The sequence below is a fragment of the Euprymna scolopes genome, chromosome 14, assembly GCF_053919585.1.
Source record: "Euprymna scolopes isolate OS-2025 chromosome 14, ASM5391958v1, whole genome shotgun sequence".
NCBI lineage: Eukaryota > Metazoa > Mollusca > Cephalopoda > Sepiida > Sepiolidae > Euprymna > Euprymna scolopes.
The window spans coordinates 111,029,287-111,044,139 of NC_136495.1; the positions used below are offsets into that span (position 1 = coordinate 111,029,287).

The following is a 14,853-nucleotide window of genomic DNA, read 5'->3' on the forward strand; positions in this document are numbered from 1 at the left end:
CTTTAGGATCTTTTGATCTATATATAACAGGTCATGTGTTCCTCTTTTTCCTTTTTGGCATCCTTTCTGCTCCTCGGGGATGAGTCCACGGTTATTCAGGGAGTGGTAGATTTGTTCCCTCAGTTGTGCTGTCAGTATCTCCCACAGTTGGTAAGCACGTGATTGGCCTATAGTTGCTAGGGACGGTTCCTTTCTCCATGCCCTTCTGTAGCAGTGTGGTTCTACCTTTTGTCATCCAGTCTGGTACACTTGCTTCCTGTATACATCTTCTCAGGTTTTGGGCTAGCCTTTCGTGTACGGTTGTGAATTTTTTTTGAACCAGTATGCATGTATCCCGTCGTGCCCTGGTGCTCTCCAGTCATTTTTCGTATGGTTTTCTTTAGGGTTTCCTTGCTGCTTTCATTCACTGTTTCTTCTTCTATTTGTTGTAACTCTTCTTTCATGTCTTTCAGCCACTCAGCATTTCTATTGTGATCTTGTCACTCTTCCCATATTTTACTCCAGTAGAGTTTTGTTTCTGTCAGATTTGGTTTGTTCTATTTTTGTTTTTCCTCCGTTCACATTTTGGTGGAATTGGCTTTCATTAGTTTCAAATGTTCTATTGTTTGCATTGTTCAGATTTATATGTATATCGTCTCAATCTAGCTTCTTTTGCTGTTATTTTTTGGTCCAGTTCTTCATGTTGCTTGTTTAGCCTTTCCCTGTCAATTACATTTCCAATATTCCGTTTTCTCCACATTGCTTTCTTCCTGGTGATCATTTTTTTTTTTTATGTTTGTGTATTTGGGTTTCTAGTCTTATTTCCAATCCAGGTTTTGTCGGTCCGCTTGTCCCCCGGTTGTTTTTCTGATTTGAGTTTCATACTTACCATTTTGGCGCCTGCGTAAATCAGGTTGTTTAAGTCTGTGATCGTATTTGTTAGGATATGTGGGAGGAGTTTGTTAACCTTCTCTGTTTCTGTTTTTAATTTCTTCTGCTCTTGGTTCCTTAACGATGGGAGCTTTGTTTTTTCTTCGTTCATCAGCTGTATTATTTTATTTATTTCATTTGCTTCATTCTCTGTTAGTTCTGTTTCATTGTTCTCAATTTTCACGTTTGTAGACTTAGTTCTTTGTTGGTCCTCGGCCTTTAGTGTTTTTACTTGTGAGGCTTCAACTTGTGGGGTTGCTCTACGTGCGGTTCCGTTGAGGGATGCTTCTTGTTCAGTTTCATCATTTATTTTTCGCTGAATTTCTGTTAGTTCTAATTTGGAGAGCCAACCGTTCTTGAGTATCAGTCTTGCTTGGCCCGCAATTCTTTGTTCTGTCGTATGGTAGTGACTGGATAGGTTCCATAGTTCTTTCATTCGTTTCCGATAACCTCCATATATATATTCAGGATGACTTCTATAATAGCATTCAATTACGAGTCTATTCTCTTTTGCTGTCCACTTCTTTCTTCGTTTTTTTTTTCATTTTGATAGTTATCATGGCTATGCTGTGTTTGTTCAGTATCATTTTGTTCCCTGAAATTAGAGGTTATACTAACCTGTTCAGTGTTTATGTCATTTGAGTTTCTGAAACTAGAAAGTTGGCCAATATTCGCAGGATGACGACCGGGTCCCCCATGCTGGCTACCGAAGGAGCACCTGCCGATCATGACACCCAGATCTTTCTTCTTGGTCCCATGGTTTGGATTATTTGTAATTGACATTTTTCATGTTTTGGTGTTTGTGGCAACACCGAGCCCAGAATTGGTTTACCTGTGGTTCTGATGCAGGGATAGTGTAAAGCTCCCGTGTATCCAAGAGGTATCGTGCACTATCACACATACATATGGGACATAAAATAAATAAATAAATAAAAATAAATAAATAAATAAGTATTCTACTTAGTAGAAGTCGAAAGTAATGCTCTGAAAGAGGGCGTTGGAAGATATGTCTACCTTACTCCATACTGCTTAGCCACTGTAAACGTTGTATAGGAAAAGAGGAGGAGGGCAATTTTCCACACCGCTGTGGTAGTATTTAATTTCCTTGTTCAAAGGCGGGGCAAATTTCTATGTCAATATCGGTAAAAACACTAGTAAGATACTCTGGACCGTTTATAGGGTGGACAAAAAAAGAACTGAGACAACTCGACCAGAAAACCAGGAAACTCATGACCATGCATAATGCACTACACCCAAAGGACGATATTGACAGACTCTATGTGAAAAGGAAAGACGGCGGGAGAGGACTTATCTGTATAGAAGACTGTGTGAAGGACACGAAAAAGAACTAGAAAAATACATAATGCAAAACACTGAAAGGATAATTATGGCAGCAAGAGACACTGAAAAAAAACAATAAAACAGAAAACAGAGAGACAAACCACAAAACGAGAAAAGAGAAATGGGAAGAGAAACAACTCCATGGAAAATTCATAAGAATGACAAAAGATGAGAACAACGAAAACACCTGGACATGGATGCGAAAAGGACACATAAACCGAGAAACTTAATCTCTAATAACTGCAGCACAAGATAACTCGATAAGAACCAACCATAAACCATATCAAGGTAAGGATCGATAAAACACAAGAAAACAGCAAATGCAGATTCTGTGGACAAAGAAATGAAACGATAAACCATATAGTAAATGAATTCAGCAAACTTGCCCAAAAGGACTACAAAAACAGGCATGACCAAGTGGGGAGGGTGATACACTGGGAATTGTGCAAACGACTGCATTTTGAGCATACAGACAAATGGTACAAGCATGAACCTGCAACAGCACTCGAAAACGAGAATCACAAAATTCTATGGGACATGGACAATGGACATACAGACAGACAAACCCATCCAAGCAAGAAGACCAGATGTCGTAATAATTAACAAGAAAGAAAAATCCTGTCAAATCGTAGACTTTGCAATCCCAGCTGACCACAGCAAATACACAGAGCTAGCCAGAGAGTTAAAAGGGATTTGGATGATGAAGAAAATCAAAATAGTACCGATAATAGTAGGAGCACTAGGAACAATTTCGAAAAACTTTGAAAAAAGAATGGCAGAAATTGGAATCAGAGGAATAACTGCAAAAGTACAACAACTAACGATAATGAAAACGACTGAAATATTAAGGAAAACCCTTGAATGCGAAGAATAATACAAGACAATATAACGAATAAGCGTTACAGGGAATGAAGAACACTGAAACTGCATATCTACAAGTTCTACACCCACCATCATGCTTCCACCCCATTGTTTCATCACCATTCCCCCAATAAAAAAGTGATCCAAAGGGCCGAGAAGGATCAATAAGGGCTGAAAGACTGAGGAGCGAGCGCCAACCAGACCTCAGCTGGACAAGTGCAAAGAGAACTGGGACCTTGGCACTCAAATTCCAGTATAAACCAATGGCCACTACCAGCGAGAAATCAATGGTAAGCGGCTGTTGTGATGATGCAAATTCATTTGCAAATACTTTTGAAGGAGGTGGAGAGAGCTGGACGTCTGGGGAGACTTGTTGTCACTAAGCTTCCAGAGAATACCACAGGTTTCCAATCAGATCGTTTGTTGACTTGTGTGAAAGCTCCATGTGAGCCAATAATAATAATAATAATATAAATAAATGGTAAATTTTTACGATGTGCCCCAGCATATTATAAATACTCCAACCTCTATATGTTCAAAACAGCTTTTGGAATAAACAACCCCAACCTCAAAAGCCGTTCTTAACATGGGGTGTTTATACTACGCTGAGGCAGGTCGTAAAATAATACCAAATAAATAAATAAACCGACATCATAACTGAGAATTTCGGATGATGTCAATTAAAAAATACATAATTTAAAAAAAAAAAAAATATTATATTAAATTATTATAACTAAACTTTTTAATGGTAGAAACAAATATAAAATAACTGACTTGTTCAGATTTTCGCGACCAAGATTAATTTTTAGGTACAGTTTTTTTTTTTTAATCTTTCTTTGTGCGTTTTTAATACAATTCAATATTTATTTAAAGTACGATGTATGTAGGTGGTCAGTGAAGGAGAAATCCTTCTAGACCGAGGCAATTTTTATCCATAATAAAATCACAAGTATAAACAATCGAGATTTAAGAAAATTTTATTCACATCTTTTATAATTTATTTTTATAAAGATGAAGTGTAGTATCACAAGATACAAATCTTTTTATAATTTTCATTTTTATTTAAAATAAAAAAGAACCCCCAAAAACTTGCTATTTGCTTACTTCTCCATAAAGACAAATTAAGTACAAGTTTAGCATCCGAAATTTTCAGTTTCTAATGTTTTGTAATTTATATAGTTCATTCTTTTTATTTTTTTATTTTTATTATAGTTATAAGTATTATTATTAGTAGTAGTTTTATTAAAGTTCTGTAAATATATAAAAAAAACAAAAAAAAAACGCACTCAGAAAGACACCCATTTATTTAAATATATGTTGTTAAATTTACGTTTGTTTTGTTACTTACACAAAAAGTTTTGTGTAAATAGAAAAAAAAAATTTTTTACTCCTTAAAAGTTTTGTAAATATCTAATATTAAAGAAAATGTTTTGTAAATATATATTTTTTTCTTTTAAGTCTTAAAAAGTTTTGTAAATATATTTTTTAAAAAATCTTGCTTGCGAACATTCGACCATGTTTGCTATTTGTCGTGTTTACAAACAACCAACGGCAATGTTAAGGTCGAACAACCGGTGCCACTTGAAATGTTCGACAATCTTTGTCTTCTTCTACGGGGTATCTAATCTTTACTTGATCCATAGTTTTTTTTGCCACGCCAGCCATTTTTTCATCTTATATACACTGCCTGGTGGCAAATAACCGTTTTTCCCCCATGTCGAACTGTGAAGCACACTTAATTTCAACTTTTTCTCCATGAAAATGAATAGCAGAGACTTTGATTCGGAGTTGAATCGAACATAAACACAATCAATTTACACGTGGAATTCTGTTGGTTGTATTTGATTCAGTGGAGAATTAATTCTATTCATTTGTTTTCTCTGAGACCGGCGCGTGTTGTAACGATAAGTGTATCAGAATTTTGAGGAAATTTTTGACACCCCTCACACAAAACTGCAAATAAAATAAAAAAAACTCGTAATTTCTCTTTTTAAAGTGGGTTGTTTATTTTCTTTATGGAATATACTTCCAAAATAAACTATTAAAGTTGTTTAAAAAATAATAGAAATATTATTTTTTATTTTTTAAAAAACAGTGTTTACAAAGTACCGGCGCGTCTTCATGCAGCCATTTTTTTTTTATATAATGAAATCAATTGAGTTTACAAGTTAAATATTTTTCAATTTTTAAACTTTAAAAATCTATCAAAATTTTTCTATTGGTTCAATTTTTACGATATTTTCAGGGTCAATATGAAATTTTATGCTCTTTCCAATAAACTAAATATAATATTTTAGACAAACGTTTTTTTTTAAATTCACCCCCCCATTTTGATATGTCTATTAAAATTTTAATAATTAATTTATGTACCAAAGTTTTATATATCACAAATTGAAGATAAAAGATCAATAAATAATATATTGTAATTTAAAACAAAAAAAAGAATAGTTTTTTGGAAATTTACCTGTAAAGTCCAAAGTGTAAAACCATTTTTTTAAAAAAACATGTTGAATTTTTTTTTTTAAGCAGAAGCTTAGAATGTCAAGTAAATATGGGATGCTTAAAACAATTTTTTCTATTTCATAAAATGTTTTCTTTTTTTAGATATAAAAAACCCCCCCAAAAATTCAGTCGATAAAGAAGTATTAAAATATATCAATCAAAAACTCATGTATTTCATTAAGAGAATAAAAATAAATTAAAAATCGGTCATCTGTATTTTTGTTTAACAATAAAAACTTATAAGTGAATAATTTCCGTTTTTTAAGTACGGAGGATCGAAATACTAAATTTGGTTTACAGTACGCATTAAAAAGACATAATTTATGTCCCTTCTTTGCGCCGCATTATAAAGGCAAATAAAATAAGACTTGTCTCCCTTTATTTGAACAGTTTAAAAAAAAAAATGAGTTCGCGTTTGTTTTTAATTCTTGTTTAAAAAAGTATTTTATTTAAAAAGGACATGGAATATAAGTATAAATATTGATAAATTCTTAACAATGAACAATTGAACTACTCATCGAATATTAGTTTTTATAGGTAAGTATTTTTTTGGAATTTATATATATTTTTTATAATTGAAGGAAGTAAAATTTTGTTGTTTTTTTAAAATCTTTTTTAAGGAAAATCGATTTAAAAAAATATTGCATAATTTGCTATTAAACCTGTTATTTTTTTAAATTTTGGTCTTTGCTCCTTTAATTAAAAAAAATTAGGGTTTGAATTAGATTTTTCAAGAATTTATAAGTTTCGAAAGACAGTAAGTCTAAATATTCCATTGTTTACTGCAAATTTTTACTGACAATTTCTGACACTGCTATTCCTTCTGATAAATTCTGTAGAAAGTTGTTTTTATGACGGAATTTGATGCGTGGCATATACTTTTCAACGTGCTGGCGTGCCAAAAAAGAATTACAGAGTGATTCATTCAGTTTTTTATACAGTAATTTAGGACGCTAAAACATTTGAGGAAAAAAATGTTTGTTCAAAGGGACGACGCAACTATTTTACTACGAATTGAAACAAAAACAACAAAAAAATACTACAATTTGCCTTTTCTGACCTCGATCAGTGGAGGAGAAATCCTTCTAGACTGGGTCAATTTTAATTTTTGTTCCTATCAAGAGCGCCCCTTTTTGGGGAGCTGGATTTTTTTCACATTAAAAACCAACCTTGTGTCTAACTATGCCTGCGTGGGGTGGGGGTGGGAGGCAGTAAATAGGAACATTAACAAAAAGGTAAATTTTTACTTGCTTTTCTCCTTAACAATCATCTTTAAAATGACAATTGACGACATTTAAAGGTTTTCGGGTATGCTGAAAACGAATAATATCACATTTATATTTGCCGAAAACAAACAGTTTTCTGGATATTAAGCAATGCAATTCCTTATGTTATAAGTAATGGCCATTTTTGTACGCGCAAGCGTGCCTATATTTTTGACAAAAATAGCCACTACTTATAAGGAATTACATGGCTTAATATCGGGAAGACAACTTGTTTGCAGCAAATTTAAATGTGATATTCGTTTTCAGCAACGAAAACTGTAATAATTTTTAAAGTGATTGTTAAAGTGGAAAGCAAGTAAAAATTTACCCCCCCTGCACCCCGACCAAAAAAAAGAAAAAAAGATAGTCATTTTTCTTTAAAAAAAAAAAACAAGAAAATTCGAGTAATTGTAAGAAAAAAATGATTTTTTTCAACTATTTTAATAAAATAGAGTTACCTCCTTTAAAATAATGAGTTGTCATTCCAAATTGCTTAAAAATAGTTGGAAAAAAAAAAAAAAGTAGTCGCATCTTTTTCTTACAATTCATTGAATGGTTTAGCGTCCCACATTATCGTATGGAAAACTGAACGAATCTCTTAGTAAAATAGAGTTACTTCCCTTAGAACAACCAGTGAAACTTCCTAAAAAAGCAAAAAAAAAAACAAAAAACAAAAAAAAAAAAACAGGTGTGTATCAGAGGACAAACCTCCAGTATAGAACGTCATGTATATAACTTAAGTCATTTAATAAAAATAATGGTAGAAATCCACCATATCACTGTAACATTTATTGGGTGGATTTTTATCAGTATTTTGTTTTATTTTCGAATTTTGAACGATTATTGAGACTCCAAAGGTGGTAACCTCATGTCCGCTATCTTTGTTGTCACTTTAACTTAAGCACTCAACACTACTTACGTTTCAAACATAATAAACGCTTTAAAATAAGTTAAAACACCCAGAACTCCCAAGTAGGTAGAATAGTAAGTTACATTTATCGGTGATTGTTAAAGCTATAGTCCACAAATCGATTTTTTAAATATGTTGTTTTAAGCAAAAACAATATTACGTACTTGCATGTCGAAAATAGTAATATATCCAAAAATTACGAAAATTTATCACAACTGCTATTATTTTTAGTTAAAAAAAATATTGGTAAAACTTGCGGAGAATGCTGTTTTACAGTTGTTGTAAAAATGGAGTGGAAATGTAAATTATGTTTCGTTTTACTTTTATTTTTGATAGTGTGCCAAAAAAAAAATAAAAAGACGAAAGTAATCGAAAGAATAACATTCAACAATCGTACTTTATATATATAAAAAAAATTTTTATAAAAATAAAATTTTATTAATAAAAACGAAATAATTTAATTTTATAATGAAAAAAGTCAATTTAGTATGCCTTTTGGCGCTCTTGCAGTTTAAGGAAACAAAAATATGAGGAAGGAAATTGGACATATGTCGCGTTACACTGGTAGTAAGAATGCCACTTGATTGGATAGTGAAATTGACGTCATTACTATAAAATATTGATAGAATTTAAAAATTGAAATTATTGTAAAAGAACTTAATTACAAAGTATTTAATAATTATTAGCATAAAAAATAATTATTGTTAAAGAATTTTTTAAAACTTAGTCATATTTAAGTAACACAATTCGATTGCCTATTTATAATGAATCATTTTACTTTATTTTAAAATTAAAAAAAAAACTAGCAGGAGCTGTGGAAATTCCACAGCGGCATCTTTCATATGTAATATATTGCTGCTAGACATTCTGTGAGCGTTCAGCATGAATGAAGACACTGTCATATTATTCTAGCCATTTTGTTAAAACTGTACCGCCTACCTTTTACAAAAATAACTTTCATATTATTTCATTACAAATACACCAATCAATTAACTCACATTTCATCATTTTTTATAATTCTTGGATATGGTACTACTTTCGACAATTATTTTTTATAATTTAAACCAACATTATCGCCCCCCCCCTTACAAAAATAAAACCTTTGATATATTGTCTGGGCTGATTATTTCATTACAAACATACTAATCCATTAACTCATATTTCATCATTTTTCATAATTCTTGCATATGTTACTAATTTCCACAATCATTTTTCATAATTTTAACCCACATTATCGCCCGCCTTACTAAAATAGTAACTTGGATATATTGCCTGGGCTGATTATTTTATTATAAACACATCAATCAATTCCGGGTATTCTCATAGTATATATGTTCCACCTATCTTATCCAATCCCGAGTGACACCGGCTATTCTGCTAGTTTAGATCTTCCACTTATCTCATTCAATCCTGGGCGACGCTGGGTAGAATATTACTATATACTTTCCACCTATCTCATTCAATCCTGAGCGATGCTGGGTATTCTGCTAGTATATATTTGTACTTATCTCATCTAATCTCAGGACTGACCTCATGTCCACCACCCTACTGTTAAAAATATACATTAAATAAAAGAAATGTGTAATCGTAAACTGTTTCAGCCATTTCCGAGACTGAGTTTATATCTCCAACCCTCTGTTAAAAATATACATGAAATAGTGTAATGTTTAAATTGTAAACTGTTTCAGCCATTTCCGGGACTTACTTCTTATCCCCCACCCCACTGTTAAAAATATATTTGAAATATAGTAACGTTTAATGCGTAAACGGTTTCAGCCATTTCCGGGACCGACTTCATATCCCCCCACTCCACTGTTAAAAATATACTTGAAATAAAGCAATGTTTTAATCATAAACTGTTTCAGCAGCTTTTATTTTTGTTACTGGCCAAAGTGTTTCTTTTGGGGGAGCTGGTTTCCCTCAAATTTAAAACTGACCTTGTGTCTAACAACAAACAACAAAAAAAATAATCAGAAGGGACATTTTCCAGGACATTTTATAATTAATCAGTGGAGATATTTCCAGGGCATTTTGTAATTAAATCAGAAAGTACTTTCCCCAGTTACTTTTGTAATATTAAAACTTTGTTACATTAAATATAGTACCTATTTATAATGCCTCCCCATGAGACAGATTTAGACACCAGGGTCGTTTTTTAACGTGGAGAAAAGGAACAAAAAAATTGTCTCAGTTGTGAAGGATTTCTCCTCCACTGAGAGAGAACAAGAAATTGAAATGTAGCATCTGAAGACAGATACTACACTTTGATCTTGGCCAAAAGACCAAGGAAAACAAATAATTTTTATTAGCTTTGCCTTCAAAGCGACAGCAATTTTTTCTTTGTTTTATTGGAATAAAATTTATTGGAATATTTCACTTTCGACAAAGGTGACAAGGTTTATTTGGAATATTCCACTTTCCTTTTTTAGGGATGCACAGCATGATAACGGCGGATAATAAATAAGTCATTACAATAAAATATTGATAATAGATATTTAAAAAAATGAAATTATTGTAAAAGAATGTAATTACTAAGTATTTAATAATTAGTATAAAAAAATAAAAGTAAGTATTAATTTTTTTTTTTAATTTTAAAGTATTATTATGAACATGATAAAGGTATTCATGAGGATAAGTTCGTTGATCCTAATGATGAGAGTATCCACACAAAGGTATAGGTTTGTGGTCGCACGGTAAAAGAAAAATGCGCAGCCTATTAGGAACTACAAAAGAAATGTTTCATTTACATTTGTTGAATTTTTTTTTGGCGGAGAACGAAATCGACTCAAATTTGTTTTCTAATATTGTCAATGTCGGGTTTGCATTACTGTACACAGATTCGAAAAAGTTCTCAAAAAAACAAATACATAACAAATAAATGCTATCAAAGGCAAGATATGTTACTTTTCTACCTAACTGGATAATTTTTAGTGTTTTTAATGTAACATGTTTATTCAGCTCGAAAAACATAGTGTTTACCGATGTATTGGAAAATTCAAAATGGCGCTCTACTCTCTTTTTGACACGGTAAGTTTGGGAAAAGGAGTTATAAATAAAAAAAAATAGACAAAATACTGTTAGAAACCCACCGAATATGTCAGCCTATGTCACGGTAATATATATTGAGTGAATTTCTAACAGTATTTTGTCTACTTTTTATTTTTAACTCCTTTTCCCAACCTTACCGTGTGAAAGAGAGAGTCGGCCGCCATTTTTAATTTTCCAATACATCAGTAAACACTATATGTTTTTCCAGCTGAATAAACCTGTTACATTAAATAAAAAACACTAAAAATATATCCAGTTAGGTAGAAAAGTAACTTATCTTGCCTTTGGTAACATTTATTTGTTTTATATTTGTTTTTTGAAAACTTTTTCGAATTTTTGTGTACACAAACCCTCAATGTCAATATCGTTTCTTTTTATCATGTCTAATTGTTTTTATTTGTTTGTCATTTTATTTATAAAATTACGCGCGGGTGATTCTGATTCATTAAAAATAGATTTAAACTGCTATAAATCATTTTTATTTTTTTAAATTTCTGTATTTAAGTAAAAATCATTTTAAAAAATTTTCTGTTTTCTAATACTGTCTATTTCAATATTTCATTTTATTTATAAAATGAAGTCAATTTCACTATCCAATCAAGTGCCATTCTTACTACCGGTGTAAAACACGATTTATGTCCCATTTTCTTCCTCATAGTTTTGTTTCCTTAAACTGCAAGAGCGCCAAAAGGCATAACAACACGGTAAGTTTGGGAAAAGGTGTTATAAATAATAAACTAGACAAAATACTATTAAAAAAACCACCGAATATATGTCAAGTTATGTCACGGTAACATATTGAGCGAATTTCTAACAGTATTTTGTCTAGTTTATTATTTATAACACTTTTTCCCAAACTTACCGTGTTAAAGAGAGAGTCGGGCGCCATTTTGAATTTTCCAATACATCGGTAAACACTGCATGTTTTTCGAGCTGAATAAACATATTAAATTGAATAAAAACACGAAAATGATATCCAGTTTGGTAGAAAAGTAACTTATCTTGCCTTTGATAACATTTATTTGTTATATATTTGTTTTTTGACAACTTTTTCGAATCTATGTGTACAGTGTACAGTAATACAAACCCCGGACCACTTTTCCGGTTTGTTCGCTATGTACTAAAACATGCTCACTTAAAAAAATATATTTAAAATTAGACAAAATAGAGATATGACAAAAACCGAGTTCTGAAATTTCAAAATTCTATTTCAAAACGACTCACTATTTTATGGACGCAAAAAAATGAATAAGTTAATTAAAAAGTTTAGTTGTTGACGGAGTCATGACACTTAAAACTTAAATCTGATTGGCAAGTTATTTTATTTATTTATTTATTTTATATAATAAAACACCTTATTTTCAGCAGATTATTATCGAATGGACACTAGTCCAGCAGATTATCAAAACAAATTTTAAAAGTCAATATTTAAATATCTGTAGGGGTAGGGGTGCTCAGTTTCTAATGCAACGTTTTAGTAAATCGATCACCCATTTTAGAACCAATCAACGTTTTTAGGCCAAATTTCGCGAATTTAGCCCCTTTTTTAAGCAGTTTAGCCGCCTTTTAAGTTTAAATTATTTTAAATCTATGGTGAAAAGGTTAAACTGCTTAAAAAAAAAAAAAAAGGCTAAATTCGCAAAAACGTCAAGTGGTTCTAAAATGGATGATCGATTTACTAAGAGGTTGAATTAGAAACTGAGCACCCCAAATATTTAAATATTGACTTTTTTTTATATATATATATAATCTGGTAGAGTAGTGTCCATTCGATCATAATCCGCTTAAAAAATTGAAAGAAAAAAAAAAAAAAAAAAGAGAGAGAGAGAAAGCGGGGGAGGGGTCACGCTTTTTCAGGTCCGCCCAACTTTGTTATCAAAACAACTAAAAAGGAAACAATTAAGATTAAAGAAAGGAAAATTTAATCCCGCATATAAAGTTATGTAAAAACATTATTGATAGTTAACAATAACATTGTTACGCTAAAAAAAAAAAAAAAATACCCAGCGATATTTACTTTAAAAACCAAAAACAATGCATTTGTAAATTATCCCCCTCCTACAAAAAAAAGAGTTGTTTGTTTGTTTGTTTGTTTGTTTTTTACATAGGAGTCACCGTTTATCAAGACCCGGAGGCCACTCGAGGATAAGGGTTGGATTATAGCGTAGTAATCGGAAGTAGTAGAAATTTTGTAAATTGTAGTCAGCTGGAAAGCAGGCAAATAGGTGTGCATTTCTAAGAAAGAAGCTTTGTTCATGGAATCTACGTTTATCAAGAGGTTACATAAGAAACTTGGAAAAAATAAATAAAATAAAAACAATTATTTTTAGAATTTATAGGAGTATATAAAAATTTAAGATAAAACGACCCTCCTCCATTCCCGGGCCATTCTAACTCTTTAGGACAGTGAGTGGACTATTTGTTTTTGCCACTAACCTAAAGTCAGAGTAGCAAAGTTGTATAACTATACGTCATAGCCCAAACAAAGTAGAATTCTTTTACCCTTAAAAACACACAGGCTCCATCTATAATAGTAATAAATAAAATAAAATAAGTAAATAAATAAAATGCCAACTGTCCTAAAACTCGAGCATGATTCGGAAATTAAGGGGCTATTTGACGTTAAATTTATGTTAAACTGATCCAGATCCACACTAAATTTTAAAATAATTGTTTTTATTGCATTTTTTTTTTTAAGGATTTTCGCACGTAATTGGCAACAAAAAAGTTGAATCTCATTTTTTAAAATTATTTTGAGGAGTATCGGGAGTGTTAATCTTGGGGGTTGGGGTGGAGACTTCCTTTTAAATTATAAATACCATCAGTAATGGTAATAATACAATGATTTTCGGCGATAAAGACGTGCGTTTTTATTGTTTGCTACGTATTAAATTAATAATTAAAAAAAAATAGTAGATAATCAACATTAATATTGTTGACGAAAATTAAAATGAAAGTAAGAGCTACAGAAAAACCCGTTAAAATGTAAGAAAAACGAGTTTTTACTCAGCAACAAGTTCTTTTTTTTGTTGTTGTTGCTGTTTTGTTTTTTAAGAAGAGCAGCAGGTGCGCTTTTCTTCAACTTTTTCTTTGCAAACTTTAAGAAACCAAAATATATTTCTTACCGAAATGGCGTTAGGTTTAAATGATGAAAGAAGTCGCTGATGTAATCTTGAGTTAAGAAAAAAACAAAAAAAAACAAAACAATTCTGATGATAATTTCGAATGCGGATAGAAAATTCACGGAAATCTTCGACGTCACATTAGGCGATCGAAAAGTCGATGTGAAGTTTCATAGTTGTGTCATGAAGCAAAAATATAATGGGGAAACCCCAGCGAGAGGAGAAGGAGGAGGAGAAAAAGAATGAGAGGAAAGAAAACCTACAACTCGCGCTAGAGAAAGTTGATGTTTGTATGTATTAACCTCATGGTTACAAGACTCCACCAACCGGAGTAGTCATTTTCTAAAAGCAGTCCAACACATAGCAGTATATAAAACAGGCATTATACCGAATATGATGACTATGATGAAAGCGTAGCATCTGTTCTGATACTACACTAACTGTTCCACTCCTCGGTCAGTGATTGAGGCAAATTTTATTTTGTGTCTAGGTACGTGCAATTTAATGGCGAAAATTGATTGGGAGAAATGGTTTTAAAACCCGAATATATATTTTTTTTTTTTGTAGATTTCCAATTGCTTTTTAATTGTATTTAAAAGATTAAATCCTAAAGTTAATCTCTCAAAGAAAAAAAATAATAATTTTTACACGTGAAAAAAAAGTTATGATGAAAAACGTTCTCATTGCGACATCGGAAACTAACAAGTTCAGCTAAGATTTGAAGTTAAATAAATTCAATGTAAAAAATCCTTGAAAGATAAATATTAGTTTTTTGGGACTATTTCAAAGATAATTAGTAAGTCTAAAAAATAAAATAAAAACACCTTGTTTTACAACAAAGAAATAGCTTAATTAGTCCCCAAAAGTGAGAGTTTATGAACAGGTCCGGCTTGAC

General features: G+C 31.5%; 1 protein-coding gene across 4 annotated transcripts in view; it reads right to left on the reverse strand.

The window, feature by feature from the left end:
* LOC145293216 (nuclear factor NF-kappa-B p105 subunit-like) overlaps positions 1–14,853 on the reverse strand; it is a 204,977-nt gene that overhangs the window by 165,526 nt on the left and 24,598 nt on the right. Inside the window, exon 1 of one of the 4 annotated variants that reach the window (XM_080139756.1) lies at positions 13,962–14,154. The exons of 2 other annotated variants lie outside the window; for them this stretch is intronic. The gene's annotated coding sequence lies outside the window, so the exon portion shown is untranslated. Of the gene's footprint in view, positions 1–13,961; positions 14,155–14,853 lie in introns of those variants that run through there. One more of the 4 variants, XM_080139753.1, reaches the window with a different exon arrangement.